Genomic DNA, 23,012 nt, shown 5'->3' with positions numbered 1-23,012 from the left:
TTCTGTATTTCTTTCCGCATAAAGCATGTTTTTTTTTCCGCATAAAATGTGTTTCTAGACCTCAAATTACTGCGGTGATCTCCTTTGAATTCTCTCAAATTAGTCTCTATCTTTCTTCAAGTGCAGTGCCCAAAACTGGATTCAATATACCGAATGATGCTTTACTGGTGGTAAGTGGAGAAAATATAATTCATATAACTGTAGGGTATACATCTCAATATTTTTCATGACTTCATGACTTTATTATCTCAAACTGTGGTCCTTTATAATGCCCAGACAGTAGCATAAAATGAATTTGATCTCCTTTTTTGTACAATTGCTCCCTAGCGAATACCTGCCATTCTGTATTTAAGTTCATTAATCCTTGGTAAGTAGAGAACCTTGCCTTTGTCTTTATAAAATGTAGTACCATTTTTGAACTATTTCACCAGAATTTTAATCTTGTCATCCAGAAAGCTTACAGCCTTTCCTAGTTTTTTGTTTTCTGAAATTTAATGAGCATTCTCCCCCAGTTTCTTGAAGAAAATATTGAATATCTTTGGATCCAGAAGGAACTTTCCCTAATGGTAGATTCATTGGGTGTAGAGAGAGCTACATGTTAGCAACTTCTACTAAAGTTTAAAATTTGAAGATAAATTTCATGGCTCAGGCTGGTTTCTAAATGTTCATATTATGGTGGTGGTGACAAGAGATATGTACACACGCACACACACCCGTTCCTGTCCTTCCCTGTTTGTACTGGACATTGCTAGTGATAAATGTAGTTTTGAGAGAAAGAGAAAGATGTGGGTATTTCATGAGTAGCTATATACACCTTAGTCTCAAAAAAGTAGCATTGAATTAGGCTAGAACTGTACTCAGGACGACGCCTGCAAGTTTGATGATTAAGACAGAGAGGATTTAATATCTCTCAGTGACTAGCAAGCTAACTGACATCATCAACAAAATGCATATTTCTATTCTAAAAGTGAATGAGGCTTTATCCTGTCAATTCTTACTCTTCAATCACTAATTCTTTAATTTCTTGGGAAACCATGATCTGAAATGCAGATGTACACACACCAAAAATCTATTGGGGTGACTATATTTGAGCTACAGTACTGCCATATATCTTTAACATAATACCTGTATTTCTATAAACTTAGAGCTCTTGAAATGATTACCAGATTCCAAATATGAACTGAGGAAGTAATTACGTAGGCAGTTTGAGTCTCCGAACTACTGATCTGCTCTAGTTCTTATTTGCTCAAGTGCGTTTGTGAATTTAATGCTTAATGTTTAATTAAACATTAAGTCCATTATGATTAATTAAACTTTAATTAAGTCCTTTAATGTTTATCAGTTACAAAAGAGGATGAAGACTGAGACATTTATTTGCATCACCAAACAGGAGTCTTTTACTGAGCTGAACAGAGTTATTATTTATAACCATGGAAAAGTCACTCAGGACCAGATTACATATAGAAATTGTTTTGGTACACAGAAGGGAAAGAGGGTACAAGTCAGCCTTCTGTTCAGTCCAGTCTCAAGGCCAGTCCACGTCCATGAGCAAGGCCAAGACTGTTATCTCCCAGCACTAAAGGTTAGCCATCACTGCAGAGATGATGTTGCTTGCTCTAGTTGAACGAGGTTCACCTGCCATAACAAGAACTCCATTAAGCTCTTTTTCATGTAAACTTCTGTGATAGCTCCCCAGAAAAGGTGGCTATAATAGTACAAGACTCACCTTGCCTGAACTTGCCTATTTGTGAATTTATAATTTGCTAATCACTGGCAAAGATGTAAACACTCTTTGTTAAGGTGAACAGGGTTCCTAATTTTATGTGACTTTTAGTACCTTTGCAGAAGTGATGCAGACTGGAAACCAAATCTATTCTCAATCTCTATTGCCTCCCTTTCATGAATATAGTTTAGTTAGCTTTTTGTCATATTCTTTGCTCAGGCCAGTGGAAAAAATGCCCTCTGATTTTAACAGGGGCTCTAGGAAGTATTGCTTATCATTAGCTTTGTGTTCTATTCACTGAAGAATCACTTAGAGCATCCACCTCCCTTTCCCCCTCCACGAACCTACTCCCCCCCCCCCCCCCCGCCCCCCGGCATCAGAAAGTTTGTAATATGGGAAATGGCAACTAATGTTGTAAAATAGACAGTGAATTAAGATTAGCTTAGGGGTCTGTATTTATGTACTCTATTGAGCAGATCTGTGAGTAAAAACAGAGGAACTAGTCAATGCATCACTTTACTAGTAAGAACTGAGTTCATAAGCAGTGGGTAAGGAGGAAGAATGGAAGAAGAGAGAAAAAAATCTTAGTTTATTTTCACAGAATCTCTGACTTCATATCTATTTCCTGTCTGGGTTGCAATAAATAACAGCTAAAGAGAGCTGCCAGTTATCTGAATTGATACATTCTCAGTTTGAAGAAAGGAGAATTCTGTAATTTATTTTGTTGAGCTCTTTTCCACTTGTTTGTTACAGAGGTAACTGCCACATCTAATTGTGCTTTTGTAGTTCTTTAATTTGCATGAAAGAAGATAACATAATTGAAAAACTCGGGAGTAAGACAAGTTCAGATTACTAGCAGAGGCAAGTTAATTTGTTATTCATTAAATGCTAATGAACCTGGAACCTATGTTTTATTCGTTTCACTCTGTTTGAATTTTGAAAGGTCTTGTAACACAGTTAAGTCTATGATAAACAGAGATGTTAAATTAAACTTCTGTTTTCCCTAATGCTAAAATAAGTGAGCTTGGAAAACTAGGTAACAAAACATACATTTGTGATGAAGCATCCTTGAAAGGCAAACCTATAATAGTGTTGCAATTAATCCCGTATTCAGATTCCTTTGAGAACTATGGCTGAACTTTTGGACCCTTTGGAGCTCAGCTATAGAGCAGGTATAGAGCTATACAGAGCAGGTAAAGTGTCAGTGCACAGTGATTCTGGTTTAAAATCCAGGGACAGATCTCTTCTTAGTTAGGTCTCCAATAAGACTAAATGTAAGTACATGGAATAGTCTTTTATCAACTTAGATATTTCTGATAATACTGCATACATGGCTAAAATAAAGTCTACCACTGTTCATAAAAGTGCTGGAGGAGTGCAGAAGTAGTTGTTTCTAAACAACTATTTGTGTTCATACAAGTTATATATCATTTTGACCCTAATATCTTTATTACTTAAATCTTTAAAGTAGGAATAATGCTATTTAGCCTTTATAGTTGAATTGTGTGAGACTTATATGGCTTATTTATAGTACTCTCTTTAAATTCTGAGGACTGCTTGATGTCCTCATCTTCAGAAAAGTTCTGTTTTCCTTTTTGCTTAATCTTCTTTCACTCTATCTTTAGTGTATGTACAAACTAAGAAAGCAGATAGAGCAAAAGCCTAACTGCACATAGTGCTTAAAGCATATCTCTAATTAAGAAATATTGAAAATGACCATAAAAACAGGTCCACAAATGATCTCACCTATGCACAACACTGTTGCTGTTTAGAAACTGTTTGAAGGAAACTTCTTGGTTTTGAATTTGGAATAAAATACAGAATGAGTTAGCTTGACTTTGACAACCCAGTAGTTGGATTCAAAATTAAAAATGTGCATACGCTCCAAAACATACTTATGCTTTCCTTATATGAAATGACTGTATATTGACTCAAAGTTGGACAGAAATTTGGCTTATTGTATTTGTGCTGATCAGGTAAAATAGCATAAAAATTGAACTCAGTGAAATCTGAAGGTGTTCCTGTCTGAAGCAACAATCTTTAAAATTTTAATAAAAGAAAAATTATATGAAATGTATGTACTATAATTTAGGGTTGCTATTTTTTATTTACTGTGATATGTTATAAACAGCTTGAGCCTTCCACCCTTGGTATTTGAGAATAAATCTCCAGATAGCCCATATCCTCAAATATCTTGCATAAAATCAGTGGTGGTAGGAGAGGGTATGAGGCTGAATATTGTCATGAAGGGGAGGAAGGCACTTCCTGGGAGAGATAGGGCTCTAGAGGCATTTCCTTTCATATTACTTGTCAATCTGTACTACTTGCTGCTGAATCACAGGTTTTGAAGAAATAATGTGCAAGCTGTGTACAAGAAAAATATGGTAGGTAAACTGCTTTCCTAATTAACTCTCTAGTCATGGATCAGGATATCAACATGCTGTGTTGCAGAATGTGAACCAATACTTTTTAAATGAGTATCCAACATTTAATTTTTATCTACATTTTATTCCAATTACATAATTCTGTGGGATTGCACAAATGAATGAGAAACAGCTTAGAACCAAATTCTTAACCTTTTCAGCTGGGGATTTTTGCAGTATTCTAGTACCTCATCCCTGTGTTTTTTACCCCAACCAAAACTCTAGCGCCCCCCCCCCCCCCAAAATATTACTGTGCTCAAAAATATATTTTTCAATGCATAAGTTGTCATGAAATGTAGTTTATTTCTCACTCATTCACCTCTGCTGTAGAGCAACAGAAATAGGTGAACTTGACAACAAAACTTGATCTCTAAACTAATCTCATGGGCTGACAATAGAAAAAAATGAAGTAGATTAATTTGAATTATGATTACTGGTGTATTAAGAAAAAAAGAAAACCCTTGCTTTAATAAATTGGAGTATTTGGCTCTTTAAGAGACTGAGATTCTCTTGGCCCAGTTCTCTAACCCCTAAAAGGCATTAGTTGTTTTTAAAAGCAAATCTCATATCTTTTGAAGCATGTTCTTCACACTGTGTGTCTCAGTTAAATTATCTAAGCCCTAGAAGCAGCCTTTTGATTTTCTTCTACTCTAGTCCATGACTGGTGTACCGCGACTTTGTATACATTTACCGGTTCTATGTTTTTGTCTCTGCTAAAGGGAATTAATGGTTCTGCTAATGGCTCAATGGAGAAAGAGAACCCATTTCTAAGATGAAATGAAAAAATGTATATATTTTTGTGCTAAATCAAACATATTGTTATCCTCTTGTAGCAGAGAGCAAAAGTGCTTTTGCAAACACTGCTCTACAGCGTGAGTCTTTCTGGACGTAAACTCTAGTTCTCTCTGTTAACACAGGTATATTGATTTTATATTCTGTGTTCATTTTTTTAGGCAGCAACTTACGTCAAGTTTGCACTGTCCTCTTCCAAAACCTCTTCATACATGAAGTTATGTTGCTTTCCTTTAAGACTAAGTGGAGACCCTTAGAGAGCATTATCATACCACATAGTAATCTCTTATTGCCTTAACCCCCCTATGCTGCTCAGCTTCCTTGCTTCTGTGAGTGACACTCACTACAGTTAAATCCATTACTTAAAAGTGGATATAAGGGGAAGTGAAGATATTCAATTTTACAGGGTATCAATCTGATATGTTATGAACACTGAGTTAATGAGAAAACTAAAGGTTCCCTTCATGTAGCATTTTTGTCCGTATCCTTTTCAGGTGATACTTTTGGGCTGCTTAAAGCAGCAGATCATTACCCTGCAGTTGTAATACCCATTTCAATGGGATTGGTAGTTAGATGGACTACTCCACTTTTAACCACCAACCATCTACCTTTTGACCCTGGCCTACAAATCATACGCAGACAGTTGATACCATGACTGTCTTTATTAGGGACAATTTCAAGGAGCCCAAGCAGACATATTACACCATATCCCATTACTCTTTGTTATTAGGATTAATCATATTTCTAGTAAGCAATGAAATGTACAATCATGCTAGCATCTTCCAGATTATATCGGTGAACACAACTGCTAATATGGAAAATAATATTTGAGCAAAGGTGCCGTATGAAACTAATGTCTTATTTCTGCCAACTGGCATACATTTAGTTCTGGTTCAGTGTCAAAATTAGCCTTCAAAATTCATCCTGGGCACAATGAAATCTTTTTTAGAGTTTGATAATCCATACATTGGCATCTGAAGAAAAAATAAGTGTATTGAATGGTAAAGGCCCAATCAATTATCTTCAGTCAAATACTTGGCTTTTTCATCATTCATTAGCATATATAAGAGTGGGAAGTGCAGGGAAGATGATTAAAGGAGATCTCTTTTTCAAAGGCAGGAAAAGGGGAAAGTTTTCAATGATTTTTCTCAAATGGTAAGCTATACAGAAATTGTTAGGTGCTAAGAATAAGATGCAGTAGACTTCAGAACTGTACTCTGGGAGAAGTGACAGTGCTATTCAAGCAGCAAGTCCCTGTTTCCAGCAGTGGGGAGAAGACAACTTTCTCATGCAGCCTATGACTTGAAAAGTTGCTTTTACAAGGTGGATAAACATAACTTATGTAGTTTGTTTCTTTTGCTTGTCAAGAAAGTAATTTGGGGGATTAGGTTTTAATTCTCCGTACTTTACTAATAATGCTTAAACAGCCTAAAGTGTTTGTTAATTTGGATGTAGTCTCTAATATTGCTACAGAACATTCTGCTCAGAATCATGCTGAAAGTGAGTAGAGAGATGTCAATCCATTTTATCCCTGAAATGTCTACCTTCACATTTTAATAGTTAGTGCTATTGAAATTTTGTAGTATATGTGAAGGTAATATTGCAATCCATAGTAAGGAAGTATGCACATTTGATAAATGGAAAAAATATGAAATTATTACCAAAGTAAAATACCTAAAGAAAGCATAAATGCATGCTTGATAATGACATTTATTCATTAAACTTATACAAACTAAAATCACCCACTATTCTGTTTGTAAATTCTTCTCTTGATTTAGCCTTGTAGTATAGAAGCTTTCAGTTATCTGTTTATGTGAAAGTTTAATTAACTTTTGTAATTCAGATGTACAGTGATGAGACTTGATTATCAGCAACTGTCATCTCAGTAATGTTATCAGCAATTGAGAAAGAAAAACAAACGTTTTGGATACTATCTGACTGAACTATTGCACACCCATTTCATTAAGAAGAAATCCTGACAATTAGGATTTGATCATTAGTGGTCCTGACAAGTCTGATTGCCCTGAAAAGGTCATCGTTATGAGCTCAGTATTAAAAGCTATTAATTCTTAAGACATTTTTTTATCTTGTGGTATTTCTTCTATTTTCCAGTCTTCCCCCTTTCGTCATGAAGCTTCTTTTTTTACAAACCATTTTGTACAATATCATTTGTTTTGGTCTGTGTTGTTTAGGATATTTTTCAGGCTGTTACAGTGCTTTACTTTACAGTCCTTGTAATTTATGTCTAAAACCTAATTCTTAGATATTCTTTTATTTTTGATTTATTTTTAATTAAAAGTTGTATTCAAACAGACTATGCTTTTTACAGCAGTGAAAAAAAAAGGCTTATGTTCTCAACAGCTGTAGAAATTACTTCAGTAACATTGAAAATTTAGGCCAGACGCTCAACTGTTGTAAATCATTGAAGCTCCACTGAAGTCAGAGAAGACTGTGAGCTAAAACATACTGCTATATGTTACATTTTTCTGTATTTTCAACTTCATTTCTTTAGGGTCAGACCTTTAATAAGAAGATATGGTACCTTATACTATGAGTAATCCTCTTTGAAGTAAGGGCTGACTAAGGGTATTGCAGTCTTCCCCTTAACAAGTGACCCTTGGTAGCACACCTACCTCAGACCAGAAAGAGGAAAAAAGTGTGATGCACTGAGAACACGATGAGAAGGTTTGCTATCTTTCTTAAATTAATAAAATTTATTTTTGACTATTAATTTTTAAAACAAGTTAGCTGATTTTTCAGTTGATTTTTCATTTCAGTTTGACAGCTCTCCATTGTCTTACAGGGACTCTCCGATTGCTATAAATTGGTGCTGTGGTAAAGAAAGAAGCTTCTTAAAGTTGGTTCACTCTCTCCTCAGCAGTCTGGTCAGATTCTTTGAAGTGCCTGTAGAAAGACGACCAGGAAGAAGTACAGCTCAAAAAAGACAGAAGACTCCCTAGGTAAAATCTGTTGGATTCTCCTGCATATGAGGAGTTGAGGGTAAGTGCAAGCAAGTATGGGGAGATAACACCTTAAATGTGCCAGCAGCACCATCATGGTTCTGTGGTCTCTACATGTGACAGTGGGATTCAGCAGGACTGTTAAACATTGCAGAGTGGTGAAAGACAGTGAGTCCCTCTATTGGTAGTAATTCTAGAGTTATTTAGAGATCAGAAAAATGATAAATGATTTTAAAGAACTTTGGAGTCACCATCTGTTCCGGAAAAAAATGTTTTTTTAGCATTCAAATCACATCAGAAGATACTTTTCATTTACCAACTTAAAATTCAGAGTAGCCTTGTATCCTAGTCCTATTTAGCTAATGTGGTCACATGACCACCATTATGTTAAATTAATCTGTGTCTATGCAGGACACCTTTATATCCAATAATCCCAGATTTTTAACAAGTTTATTACAGCTCTGGCCTCAAATCCATAATCATATCTGCATAGGACAGCCACTAAATTCATACAGAGTGTCACTGTATCCCTTGGGCTAACTCAGCCTGACTATTGAATTAAACAGATCACTTGAAACATCACTGAAGTGTTCCCTCTCCTAAGCAGAAGTAGCACTCAACACTCCAGATTATACCCATAATTTTGAAACACGCTAATGCAGTTGTGACCGCCTGTCTTCCCTGTGACTTCTTTTATGTATCATCCAAAAGTAAAATCAGATATAGTGGATATAAAGCACAAATAGGCTTTATAGTTGCATAAAGTTAATACCATGTCCTAATTTAAGACTTGTCTGACTCTATGTCACTGAAAATGCCCTGCAGCATTTTTCTCCACAGCGCTGGAAAGATCTGAAATATGACACTTTGTCATGCAGCTTTTGAAACAGAACTTTTAGAAACAAAACCAGATAAATAATGGCTAGAGAATAATTCTTTCTGTGCCCATTTTCTGTGTCATGTGACTAAGCAGTGAGAGACCTTTGCTGATGCTGTGCCATGTGATTTTAAGATCAAATTCCACTAGCAAAGGAGGGAATATACAGTTCTTAGGAAAATATATCTGCTGAATTACTTGTATTCATCTCTTGTGACTGGGAGAGTTCCCAAATCTGTTGGCACTGCTGGATTTATACCGTGAAGGAAAAATAGCTCATCCACATAGCCTTTGCAGTATATGCAGAGGACTACAAAAGAAGAACTTTGTCACCATGTCCCACATTCTTCTGCTCCTCATAAAATGATCCATTTGTTTATTTTCTCTCAAGCCAAAATACCCGTAGTATGTTCTCATGTGTGTCTTACTCTCAAAGGAGGCCGTGGTTTTATTGCTGAGAAAAGGATGCCATGAGGAATAACTATTTTCTTCTGTTTTGTGATGGCTAAGGTTGGGGCCTCCTGACCTTGTGTAATTTAATATAAAATAAAACTCGGCCTTTTAACATTAGACGAATGAGCAGCTTCCACTCCATGCGCAAAGAAGCAAACGCACAGATCTCCTCGTGAATTGCTTCATTACTGCTTGAACCAAGCTACGACGGAGTGGCAGTCTTGGTGGTTTGTAATGGCGTGTATCATGACCCCACTATTGCTTAAATTTAGTTGCTACATTTCGTGTAGTTTTGTAGCAGTTCTGAGGTCTGCAGTGGCTGTTTCTTTAATGACCTTGCTTGCTCTTTTGGCTGCCTGCATGGCTGCCTGCTGCGCTGTTTGTAGAAAACCCTGCAGCTCTCGTGACAGATTTCTAGGACAGATTCCCGATGTACTAGTTTGCCTTTCTGGATGTCTTTCTCTTTCGTTCTCTCTGACTCAAAAAGGTTGAGAGGAATACTGGATACAAGATTTTGGACAACTTCAGCTCTGCTAATGCATCATAACAAAACACAAATGTGAAGTTATTCGGTTATTTGTATAATAAAGAAGGCGTATAGAACATTTTCTCCTTATAGATAATGAGATTTCATATGCTGATTTGAAATAAAGGGCTTTTCTCAACCTACTGGAACTTAGTAATTAAGCACAACCAAAGTCAAACCCCCAGAATGAAGAAAGGACATTTTAATAAAATAAATTAAAGCTAAAGTATAACAATAGCTTTTTGCAGCATGAACTTAAATTCTAATGAAACTGACAGAATATATTTTTTCTATATTTTCAGATATATTTTTTCTATACGTGCATCTGTTTATGTACTTATGAAACAAGAGTTTAACATCAGGATTGATTAGCAGTGACCTGTTACTACTTACTTTAATGTTGTGTATTTTAGGCACTCCTGTAGAATCGTGTTGGGGTTTTAAGCAGAACTAGCATTTGACTAACAGAGGTATGTCTGTCAATACAGGATGCTTAAGGTAAAGGGAAGAAGGCACTTGGGACTTCTCCAAACGACAAGCAGATATACCATAAAAGACCATGTTATGGACCTGGCTCAGGTTCTTCTGCTTCCCTCGGTACCAATAACGCAAACTCTAGGCTTAGCTGAGTGGCACGTCTGTAAGGTAGAACTTCTTTTAGTTTTGCTCCTGGAAAGGAGGTTTTGAATCTCTTCCCACTATCTATAAACACAAACTAGGGCTTGTGTTAGAATTGCCTGAAGAGGTGGTTTAGAGATTTAACTGTGTTTTAAGGCAGGTATCCGTGTGTGCACACATATTCATTGATATGGTGTAGTTAGGAATAAATGTGCATGCATATGTGAGTGTATATAGATATGCATGATGTATTGTATGCTTAGTTTGGAGTTTGGAACTAATCCAATGAAGAAATGTATTTTATTATTTTCCTCACCAAAAAAAAGGATATCAAGAACGTACCTATGAAATACGATATGGAAAATTCAGTCTATAGCCCAAAACTTGGATATGGCTTTCAAAAGCACTTTAAAACAGATACACAAAAGCACTCCAGATTATAAAATCATAACAATCCTTACTTCAGTCAGCATTAAAGATTTTATTTTTAAGGCAATCCCTTGAAAAAAATCCATTTTGAAAAAATGCTCAAGGTAAAGCAAAGCTCAAAGCAAAAGTCAAGTCATTCAATTAATTTTACAATTTTTAATTTCCAAGGAAAAATCTGTTTTATGTCCTTTCTTGTTTTTCTATATTTTGCCTAATAATTCTGTGAAATCTGTCATCGTCCATAGAAGTTCCAGCATCCTGGTGCCCAAATGCTGGAGTTTCCTGTGATAGTTTTCCCACGTAGTGACTTCACTACCTAACAAACCTTGAACTGTTTAGCATCAGAGCTTTTCTCATTTTTCAGATAACAATAATTTATCTGGAGTATTTTTTCAATTGCCATGTAATGAGGCTTGTAGAAATGTGACCCAAGGAAATAGAACACAATTGGAAATAAATAAAATCATGAGGAAAAACTCAGGATCTGGTACTAAAAATGAGAACAGGGAGCTTTCTGCACTGTCAGTGGAAACCCCCTTCTTTCTCAGCTAGTACTGCTAGCACAGACTACAGGTTCTGAGAAGAGGGACTTGGAAACATCCAAAGTTCATTTTGAGGGGCATAGCGAGGAAGCTGTGACTATTGGAAGAGGCTTCTGTAAGCTGTTTGCTTTACAAGGGATAGTTTTGCAGCTGGTAAAATCCTTTATAATTGCAAAAATGGTTGTAACAGACTTCTGGGATAGAGAATTCATGTTTTCAGGTTTGTAAATGCCAGAGGACTCCTCTCTAGGAAGAGAGAGGAGTTCTAATAGCTTGATCAGGTCTGAAGGCTGGTGCTCATCTATGGTACATCTTTGGCAAAAGGAAGTTTTCCTGGACAAATACCAAGGAAGCTGCATCAGCCCTTGTTTCCAGCAGCTCTCCACAATCCCTCACTGTTGAGCTGTTTTAATGAGTCTAAGTTGAAAGAGAAATAGATCTTAATGTCAAGCAATTTCCCACTCTCCCAGGAAGGCTGAGAGAGCAGGCAGGCTTCACACAGGCCGTGAGAACTGGGGAGCAGAATGACACTTCCATACGTTCACTGCGAGCAGCAAAGTTGTTCAACTGTTTTTTAACAGAGGTGGAGTAGATGAAAATTAGAAGTAAACTACCTGGAGAAATAGAAGAATGAGCTCCAAAGAAAGCCCCGTGCATTAACGCCCTGAAGACGAGAGGTCTGCGCAGGCTTCCTGCCTCTGCCCTGCCGAGGGCTGTGCCGTCCGGCGCCGGGCGTGTGCGGGGCTGCCCCTCGGCCTGGGGCAGAGCACGCGGCTCGCTTGCAGCCCTGTCGCTGCACCTCCTCCCTAACCTTGGGAGCTGTCCGCTCCGGAGGGCTCCTCTCCAGGGACCGTTTTCCTGAAATAACTGGACATTTATTTAGAGAGGCTTGTGTTAGCATGCACAAAAAACAGGGTAGTATATTGCTGCATCGGTTATTTTGTTCCTTGTGCTAAAAGCCATCCTTGCGTGGCAACGATTATCATTTCCATTTTCATTTTCATCATTAAGCTTTGCCACCAAAAGCTTTGCTTTCAGTAGCATTTAACTTTATACAATGAGTCAAATTCCTTGAAGGGGTACAGGTAAATTTGCCTTCCATTAAAGCCAATGGGGACAAAGAAAATCAGCCAAAGGCTTGATTTCTGCCCGCCAATAGCACTGTTTTGCTTTGCGTGGAACTTTTATTGCCACATTCTTGACTCTACAAAAAACATACAGATTTTTTCTGGATTGGATGTTCAAATGAAATAAAGTTGCATATTAAATGATATATATGCTGGAATATGTATAAATTGTCCCAAGTTAATCTTTCAGTCATATTTCATTTAGCCCTTTGCTTTTAAGTGGGCTCTGAGGCCCACTTGAAGAAATCTTCAGGGCTTGTGCAGCATTATATATTTTCATCCACATGCAGCTATCTGCATTTTTAATGCATCATAATCTGAGTAGTAAAAGTAACATTCCATATCCACAGTGCCACAGTTTAATCATAAATTTTAAAGTTAAAAAAATTACCTTACTTCCTATAAAGTTTTAGTTACTGAAAAGTAAAATCGCAGGTTGCTGGTACAGTTTTTACTGGTACTGGATACTGCTTTTGCATGCAGCAGTTTCTTACAAAAGAGTTGAAAGTGCTTGTTAGATGTAGGTTTTCATAGTTCTCATAGACAAACTTGGTGGCATTTTATTGAAAAGGAACACTTTAATCTGGTGGGTTTTTTTGCTTCTGATTAAGCTTTTAAATGAAATTTAAAACTACCAGACTGAGGGTAAGTATTATCCAAACTCACACAAGTGCTCCAGAAAAAAGGGGGAAAAGATATTTGGTTTGAAACTGAAGGTTGCAGACTGACAATTTCAGTGCAATTAGTATAAAATCTTTATTTTTCTTCCTTCCTTGGTGCAATTGCTTTTTTTCTCCCTCCAGAGTTATATTAAAAAATTTTTGCTTGAGTTTGAAGGCAATATTATCTCAAGTATAGCAATGAAAAACTAAAAGTTTAAAATTTAGAGTCATATTTATTTTTATATACACATCTGATATAATAATAAAACCTGGAAAGTCTGAGGAAGGAGGAAAGCAAAAATACAGTGGGAAACCTGTGAGCCAGACTTCTTTGCATCTAAATGAGAGGAAAAGAGAAAAGCTATTTAGGAAGCTTTAGCTTTTTTGAAGTCTTGAGCTGGCTAGATTGCGCTTGATTCACAATTTGTAGTTAATTTTTTTGGGAACAGATCTGAATAACCAACTAAGTGGCCAGGATTGCTAACAGGGTATTTATCATTTCTCTAGTGGTCGATACTGAATTTACAAAAAGAACAAGCACTTGGAGTGACTAATCAAGTTATCTACATTGTATATACATGTAACTTATTCTGAGTTAATCAAATAGTAGTGTTGGAAGAAAAAATCCTTACCATTTTATGATGTTTGTTTAACATGGAAGTTTGATATCATTCCTAGAGATGTATATGCTTGTACCATCTGCAGCACTGATCATGACTAGAGAATGAGGCCAAAAATTCCGTTGGTAGTAGTTGATACGTGTGGAATAGAAGTATTTTTCCTGGAGCCAGAACAGAATTGTGTGTGATATACATTGCCTGAAAACTAAGCCAATCCACGCAGATACAGAAACCTAGTTAAGGATGGGAAGACTATTTCTCTGTTTTTGTTTGGTTGACTGCATATTGAGATAAGGTTTTGGGATTTTATTTGAAAAATAGTTTTCATTTTTTTTTTTAATTTGAGAAATGTGTGTTTGACTCTTCAGAGTGTTTCTGTTCACTACTGGCTTCAAAAACTACACCTGTCTGCTCTTCAGCCTTCGTCTGTTTTGTTCAGCCAAAACATTTGGATTGTCCCTACCCTGTGACACTTCCTTTTCCTTTTTTCTTCCCCACCTCACCCCACTGTTCTCACTCCTTGCTCTTCACCTGTAGTTTTCATTTCGGTGTAAAGCAAAGTTTCCCAAGTGGTGGTACAGGCTGTTTGGGTAGCGTTTCCAGACACACGAACAAAGGGAAAACTGGGGGTCATGACTTCTTTGTGACATGATAATTCTAAAGAATTCAGGATTTTAAGATTAAAAAACCCTCAAGCTGATTTGTGTGTCAAAACTTCAGGCTTTAAAGCTAAACAGGAATATTGGCATATTCTTATTGTAGCTGAAGCACAAACTAAACTTGTCCTTTTTTTTTCTTTTTGGCTAGTGTACGAATTTAAAAAAATAACTTCATAGAGGAACAACTTGGTGTTGTTTTTTAAATTAGTTTGAACCCTGAGAAGTCCCAGAATGTCTCTCTACTGTTCCTCCTATATAACAGTTTAATAAGATGTCATAATATACGTGTAAAGTTAGCTTTATTGTATCGAGAGGCAAAATAACTTCATTATACAGAAAGCTCCAATAAACTGAAGCTTGCCTAATGTATAAACCAGTAGTTTAATTTGTAAACCTGATTATTACTCTTAACAGAGTTCATTAGTGCCACAGAGTCCTATAAGACATTTGAATGATACTTGTTATAATTAATATTTAGTCTTTAATGCTGTTTAGAGTCTCCCAAACTTTCAAAATGGTTCTTGTAATTGCTTTTGTAAAATTTGCCAGCTGTGCAAACTTTATAACTACAAGGACACTAGAGGGGTTTTTGCAGATGCAACATAACACTGCGCTGATTAATTAACCCGTGATATTCTCCTATAACAGAAGGCTTGCATATGCTTTCTGAATCATAGTATTTCATCTCATTCACAGTTAATTATTATTCCTGTATCCATATTTACATCACTTAATGAATCTATGGGAATGGATGGGTTGTCTTCAGAGAATGACACTGCTGTGTAAATTCCGATTCTTCACTGAATTTTAGGGAGTATAAAAAATCTACAGAAAGCACAGCCCAAAACGTTAAATAATAGAGGAAAGAAAGGAGCAGAGCGCGCGCTCTCAACCAGATTAACAGTTCAGGTACGATTCGCATGCATAGTATTAGTACACTTGAGTTTTAAAAGTCCAGAATGTACTAACTAGTTATGAATACTTGCGGTATACTCAGCATGAAAGTCTGAGCTTAAAAGAGTAGCCAGATCTTCACCACCACCTCCCCTGTATTGCTCAGAAACAAGGAACAATCAAACTCCCATTAGTGAGTCTGCGGCTCTGCTCCTGCAGCTTCAAAGTGGTTTTTGTGGCTCCTTGCATTTTCTGCTTGCTCTGCTCATGAAGAACCGGCACCCCAGCAAATGGTTACACCTTGGCCTCCACTGCCTGCCCAGGCTGCAGCGATCGTGCTGGCAGTCTTACCGTTTCTGCCCCTTGATCGGTGGGTATGCAATAAATAGCAGCTTCCCTGCAATAGCAGCTTCCCCTCCTGTTTCATGACATCACCCACATCACTGACACAGTAACGTGGCAGGACAGCGTGCAAGTAATTGATACCCTCATACAGAAAATGCTGGATGAGCAATGGAAGTGCCTCCTTCAAGACAGGACAACAGGAGCAAGTCAAAGGGACAGAATCCTAACGGAGCATCCTGGCTTCTGCCAGAGCAAGGGATGTGGCAATACATCTGCTGCGTGCCAGTCGCATCCATTTTAGATGGATATTCAAAAAGTCTGGTCTCAGGCAGAAATGCATGATTTCTCCACTGGCACAGTAAAGAAGCATAGAAAATCTTTTACAGGACTGGACCACTTAGGGACTGAAATCCTACCAGAGATGATGTGAAATTATTGTTTCACCATGCAGAGCTGCTTCGGATGGGAATTCTCAGCTGCTGCTGCAGGCCTGGTGTAGAACAGATGTTAAATACCAGCATTCTCCCTGGTCCTCTAAGTTTGTCTCTATGTACAGTTGTGTTAATTGAGCAGATGACATTTCTTCTTATAACAGAGTTTCTTCCTAGTACTGAACCAGTTTAATCAAGGTTAGGAATTAAACACCATGGCACTGCTTTCCAATTGTAACTTTTAAAATCTTTTGTTGCTGCACAAAGCACATTAAGAATAAGCATAATTTGATATAACAGAAAATAGCATTTTAATTATTGTGGTTTTAACATGAAATAAAGGATTAACAAATACAACTTGAAATTTGATAGTAACTGTCAAAAGTGCATTTCAGATTTCACAGTTAAATGCTTTATTTGTGCATCAACATATGACCACGAGGTTCCTCTCACAATTCAGATATTGTGGGTGTTTCATCTGAAACATCCAAATCTTCTGAGGTCGAACCTCCATTGTTTTCTGAAAGCAGCAAACCAAATAGGTCTTTCAGCATGGCTTCAAGTAACCAGAGCTAGATTAGAAGATGCTCTGCTAAGAGCTACAAATCTAAAACCTCCAAAGGTCTAAATACTTTTCTTTCTCTTTTACAGTACTTTATCCCAAACTAGGTCAAACTCAATGGTTCCATCCAGCACCTGACAGAAACATTGCTTTTCAGGCTCAGGATTTTAGAAATCTTTTTGTCTGCTGATGTTGTTTTCCTTTGCTTGGGTAGAGGCATTTTGGAAGGCTAATGGAGCAGTCAATGCCAACTGTGCTTAGTAAAGGCAGGGAGCAGAACTTGGAGATCAGCTCTTATTCAGACCATCTCATAAGTGATCTTATGAGTCTGCAAAGTATAATATATAATATAAATATATAAATGTAAATATTTAATGTAATATAAATATGCATAATAAGTAATATTGCATATAATATTATATAGTATATATTATATGTGTAATATAAACATAATAATTAAGTATATAATATAAGTATATATGTCTTTTATTCCATTAAAGAAATTCTAATAACATAAAGCAATGCATTTTATTTTTGTTATGGTACAGGAAGCCTGACAGGAGCAGGAATGTACTCCAGTTATTTGATATGGTTTTATATATAGATTTCCATAAGGTCTAAATTGAACAAACAGGGGCCAAGTAGTATGTTGCTGTGAATCAGCATAGCTGCACTGATAAGATGAGTGCTAACGTTTTTCCACAGTACATGAAAACAGATGCTGTCAATGGAGCACTGCTGTTATGCCAGCTGAGTGCTCACTGCTGCTGTCTTTTTTTCCCCCAAACTCTCTTTTATTCCCAAGATGACAGGAGCAGCAGCATTCAAAAGCTCTTATCTCCAGTCTACAGCTGGAGAAGTGAGGCATACTGTAGAGTAAGAGTGACATTTTCAAAAGAGATTCCTAAGGCACTTAGGTGCCTAACTCCTATTTTCAAAAGTGATAATGATCCTTTTTAGAGTAATTGTTCTGTTCACTAAAAACTAATCTACTTACATACTGCAGGAAACATGCCACTTTATATTAATCGTACAACAAAGAGAATGAAGGGGAAAGTTCCCCTGAACAGCCCTGAAGTAGGAAAGAGGGTAGAACAGACCTCTGTCCCGTATCACTTTGGACAAATGGTTGACTCTGCATTGACCCCTTTATTATTCCTGCTTTACAAATTAAAATATATTTTAATTTTAAAGCTACCATGAGATCTTTTTTTATCTCAGATGGCAAGAATTGCTCTCTCATACCTTACCTTTCCCTCTCTTAGTCCCTCAGTTCTGTAGACTCTCCTGGACACAGGTGTTCCCAAGAAGATAAAAATCTTCCCTAGCACTGGCTGTCACTTCATAAGCAAACCCTGTCCTGATGCTCCCCTACGGTTCTAGCATCAGTGTAATGCACTGTAAAGGACAAGGATACAGTTTGCTCCAGAAAGAGGCACAGCCTCTTAGAGGACAGATAGCTCTTGAAACTGATGTATGTTAGGTTCTTTTTGGTTCAATCCTTTTTTTTAGAGTGATATACCTAGACTGTTTTGGGAAAGCTTGCTTTACTCATCTCTCTCCATCCTGAGTTAAATTTAATCTGAATGATTTCTCGCCTTCCTTTCCATCAAAAGCTGGTGCGAGTTTGCTTATGGAATTAGACAGCATTTACAAAGATTACTTTGTCCAAACTGCTTTTAATCATTTCCTCACCTCCCTCTCAAGAAAAATCTAGGACTGGACCATGTGATGACATGGAAATGCTGGATTACGTTTCATTCCATCCTTGTTTCAGGGGGTCTCTCAAATCAAGAGCTGTGTCTGTGTCTGGCGTTCTAGAAGATCTTGGGTAAGAAAGGTTTGTGTGAGCTTTCTGAGGGAGGTAGCATTGGTTGTCACGGTCTTTATTTGTCCTTCTAATCATTTTGAATGTGCAGTTGCTCTAGTTAAAGTGTTTGCCACCAATACAGACGTATAGAGACTACCTGTTGCCAGAATTCAGGCATTCATGAGCAAGAAGGGTCACCAGGCTTATAAGCTTTCACTGCGCTATTTAACACTGCTGATATTTCTTTGCTGCTTTTGCTGGGTCTACTCTATATACTTACCAACCATAGATTTCACACACAAAAAATGCCATGTAGCCAAAGTACAGATAGCTTATTTTGTTTTGTGAGGGAGTGATGACTCTTGTGCCCCACAGCCTACATTCATTTTATAACCCTATTTCTGTACTCCTGACCTTGCCTTAACAGCATACAGTACATGTTACTACACTTGAGAGGTGCCATGATCCTGTCTAGCCCGTTTTGTAATGCAGGAAGTTTTTTTACTGGTGTCTAGTTAAGATCTTCTGTGAAATGTAAAATCTCTCTAAGAAGAACATGGAACTAGATTGCTTTAAATGAATAGAGAGGATCTGTACTGGCACTGTGCTGCACCCTTTTATTCAATAAATGGCTTAATCATTTGAGTCTCTGGCAAAAGCTGAGTGCGAATGAAAAAGAATTTTGTTTTCAGGTATTCAGGCTTGACCACATTCTGCATATAAATCCTGGCCTTTATACTCTGCCCCAACTCTTCTTTAGAACAGCTGAATATACATCCAGGAAAGCTTGAGTACTTGCACTTTGTCAGGCCTAATATAAAATTTTCCTACCGTTTCTGTTTCTTGCAATAATTTTGCTTAATAGCAGAATATTTTTGCTTTTGGCTTGTCAGTTTTACAGAAATAAAGACAGGACCTATTTAATGAATCATTATTGCGTTCACAAATGCTTCACGCTTCATTCACATATTGCTTCTTGCTTCTAGTGTGATAACAGAATAGCAGAAACTCTAGTATCTGCATCTATCAGTGCTAATTCTTCTGTTATAGGTAAAAGCCTATCTTATATCCCTTTAATATCTATTATGCATCAACTCCTCTGTGTTTTTCAGGTTTGAAATAAAAAAGCTCAGGGTCTTTTTTTTTTTTTTTTTTTAAACCTCTGGTCCCTTGCATTCGTACCCCTTGAACTAGATATCTTCTTTGATGTGTGTTTTTGCATTTTCTAGCTAAGTGCCCTTGCTAAAGGCATATAGATACTTCTACTGTTTCAACATTTTAATTTAAATAACTGATTAGGTGTAAACTCTCCTGTGGCAGAAAACACATTAGGAGCCAGGGTCCATTCTATTAGGTTTTTGCTTTTTTTTTTTTTTTTTTTTTTTTTTTTTTTGAGTGAGCTGTTGTTGCTGTGTGGGTACAAATCTTAAGTTACTCAGTGCTTACACTGTTGCTTTAAGCCTTCTGCAGCCCTTTTGATGTTGTTTGCAGATGCAGATGGGTGCCCGAGCTCTTAACTTCTACTGCATGGGTGGCTGGGAACTTCTGAAAACTGATATGTATCTGGGCCTTTGAAAATCTGACAACAAGTGCCCGTGGCCCACTGAACAGTGTCCCCGTGACTCAGCTGCTTCTGAAAAATGCAACAGCATATAGATTTCATGGCAATAAGCCATTACTTTGTCTAGGAACAACTGGAAATGACAGAAGGAACATATCTGCATTGCTGGCTGTTGAATGCATTTGATTGTCTGGTCAGAAGGCCCATAAACACCCAGGTTAACTTTAGGATATTTGTAAAGAATAATAGGTACTTCCAGAGATGACTGAACACATTTAGCATCTGACTTACCTTCTAGACATGCCTGCTCTGTCCATCGACTAGAGAGGAGCCTACGCTCCCAAATTTTAGAACTCTGGTTGCATGTTTAGGCTTGGCTGGGATAAAGCCAGACCTAACTGATTTATCCAAGTTTGGAAATCCAAGTAGGAAGTTTGGAAAGGAACTTGGAGTGAAATGAATCCTTATTCTGGAATGTGATCACCTCATATGTAAATATTAAACTTTTGCATGACAAACCCCAAACCTAAAGCAGTATTTTTGTGCCTCATCTTCCTATTAAGATATTATTGCATAGTACTTCAGCAATAAGTAATACAGTTTATGTTTTAATTTGGGGTGGGAGGAGAGGGTTAGACAATGTGAGTAACTGACTACATTAGCACACAGTTTTGGATACCTGGTTCTGGCACAAATTCCAAAAAACCCTAGAGAAAATACTTGACTGATGGGACAGATTGCTTTCCAGTGATGTGATGTCAGATTCATGAGGAACAAGACTTTTGACTGACAGCTCAACAGTGAGCAGTCCCATAATTCCCGTATTATCAAATAATTACCACATTGTCACATGAGAAAAAGGATAAGGGGAAAAATTTCAAATACTGTGTTAAGTAGAATTTAAGAGTAGGCATGATGTTTAAGAGGAGACAGGAGTAGAGCAAGGCTAATAAACAAGTGAAGGTGCTGAAAAAGTTAGATTTCTTTCCTGACGAAGTTCTGTAGAAACGGTTTTGTTGCACATTAATTGTCCTTCATTTGTCATGTTTTTTTTCAAAATGTGGCAAACGTGGTATAGCTTCACAAGTTTACTGTGTAGTTATTCATCTAGGATTGTGTTTAAAAAAGACATTTGCATGTATGTAAAATACACAAAAGACACTCTAAAACTGCAAAGGGGTATATAATCCAAATGTGGCAATACTTCACTGGAGCAATTTGTAGACAGCCTTGCCACTGAGTTGTTTCTTCTTTCCCTTTTCAAACGAGAAATGTCAAAAGGAGAAAATAGCTATAAATTTTGTTTTGAATAGGCAGATGTTGCCTTGCATGTAAACCAATATGTAATTTTTTTTTTTAATACGCTTTTCTTCACTGCCTTTTCCTTAGGTATAGGGCACCACTGTAGCTTGAGTGAGTGTGGTTCTGCGGACAAGTGACAGCAACAGAAGCTGAAAGCTGGAAATGGTCTCCCAAAGGCTCTGAGGCTGAAATCTGAGGCTTAAAAAGAACAATGAATGGCCTTTGGTTTTGTGCATGCTTTTTACTTGCAGATTCGAATGGCCAGTTCAACTCATCTTACAGATCCTAGGATGTGTATTCACAGTTTGTATGAAATCCTTCTGGCACATGCAACTTAAGATGGAGAAATATGAAGATACCAATAAAATTAGATTTGAAAAAGCCATTCTAGTAAATATGTATTTGGGAATCCTACTTTTCTCTTTAATTTCTCACTTCAGTGCATCCAAAAGAAATGAATTAACAAGTGCTTTAACATTTTTTATTTTGGAGACATTCAACAAAATCCAAGATGTGTGGGTATCAGAAACAGAACATCAGTGGGGTGATTTCATTAGTTTAGTACACTTTTATCCTACCAGTGCTTCTTCCAGGCATACCTCACCTGTGAAACTTTTATATAACGTATGTCTGCAAACCCTTTCCTTCAGGAAAATACACATTTCCAACAAGTAAATTCTATAGGAATGCTCAAAATATCAGAGTTGTAAGTTCCTTTGAGGTTCCAAGGTCAATATTGATCACAGGAAATTTTGATTCTGATGGGGAAGCAAATTAAATAATGAACACTCTCCATTCTGGGTGAGATGAGACGTATGAATTCTGAAATGCCAGGAGAAAGCCTGCCCTCAATCTTATCTCCTTCCAAATTTGATTTCTTGTAGCTTCGGATAAACTTAGAATAAATATCTAAGCTATTGGATGTTCATAAAAGGTCAGTCTTTGAAATGTTTTTGTTATTTACAGAATTTTTGTGAGACGCCTTTTTTTTTTTGCTCTGTAGTACTGCTTGTGCAGTTCTCTGAACACACTAATCCACAGTTTTATGGAAATGACATATTTCTGATGTCAATAATCATATTGATCAATATCGAGGGCCATGATCTTTGGAAATATTTCATTTAAATACCAACTGTATTAAATGTCATCATATTAATTAGTTCCTGTTTAGTGAACTCACGTAAAGTACACAAAATATGGATCTCATTTTTATAATGCACAGAGGGTCTAATCCAAATCTTTTTGAAGTCTGCAGGACTGTTTTGCAAAGTGAGTAAGATCAAGATCTTTGTAGTTCTATCAAATATAGTCCTTTCTTTGCTCTTCTAATGCAGGCAAAATGAAGTCTGAACTGGGCCTGTGGGCCACAGGATTACATTGAGTTTTCATATGGCTGCAATTTCAAGCCCAATGGGTAGAAATTAAAAACTGAATAACAAGTTTATTTGTTCACTCGATGTAATTCAATGCTGTGCAGTTGTTTGGAAGTTTGGATTGCGTATTCATTGTGAACAGCACCTGTGCCCAATTACACTGAGTCCATTAGGAGGTAAGGCTTTCAGAAATAATAAAAGCATCTTAAGAGACGGTTTGTGCTAGAGAGCTAATGATTCCTGAAAAGGGAAGACAATTGGGTTGATTCCACAGGTACTGCAGAAGGGAAAATGGTCTAGATGAAATGGTAATTCTTCCATGA

General features: G+C 37.1%; 1 long non-coding RNA gene across 1 annotated transcript; it reads left to right on the top strand.

Annotated features, from left to right (window-relative positions):
* Positions 1-10: 10 nt before the first annotated feature.
* On the top strand, positions 11-21,692 carry LOC135328870 (uncharacterized). The gene is made up of 4 exons (XR_010390013.1): positions 11-170; positions 7,451-7,623; positions 7,742-7,938; positions 21,404-21,692. It is a non-coding gene; the product is annotated as an uncharacterized LOC135328870 (long non-coding RNA).
* The last annotated feature ends 1,320 nt before the right edge of the window (positions 21,693-23,012 follow it).

This window comes from Dromaius novaehollandiae, chromosome 7, assembly GCF_036370855.1.
Source record: "Dromaius novaehollandiae isolate bDroNov1 chromosome 7, bDroNov1.hap1, whole genome shotgun sequence".
Lineage (NCBI taxonomy): Eukaryota > Metazoa > Chordata > Aves > Casuariiformes > Dromaiidae > Dromaius > Dromaius novaehollandiae.
This window is presented reverse-complemented; position numbering and strand designations above follow the sequence as displayed.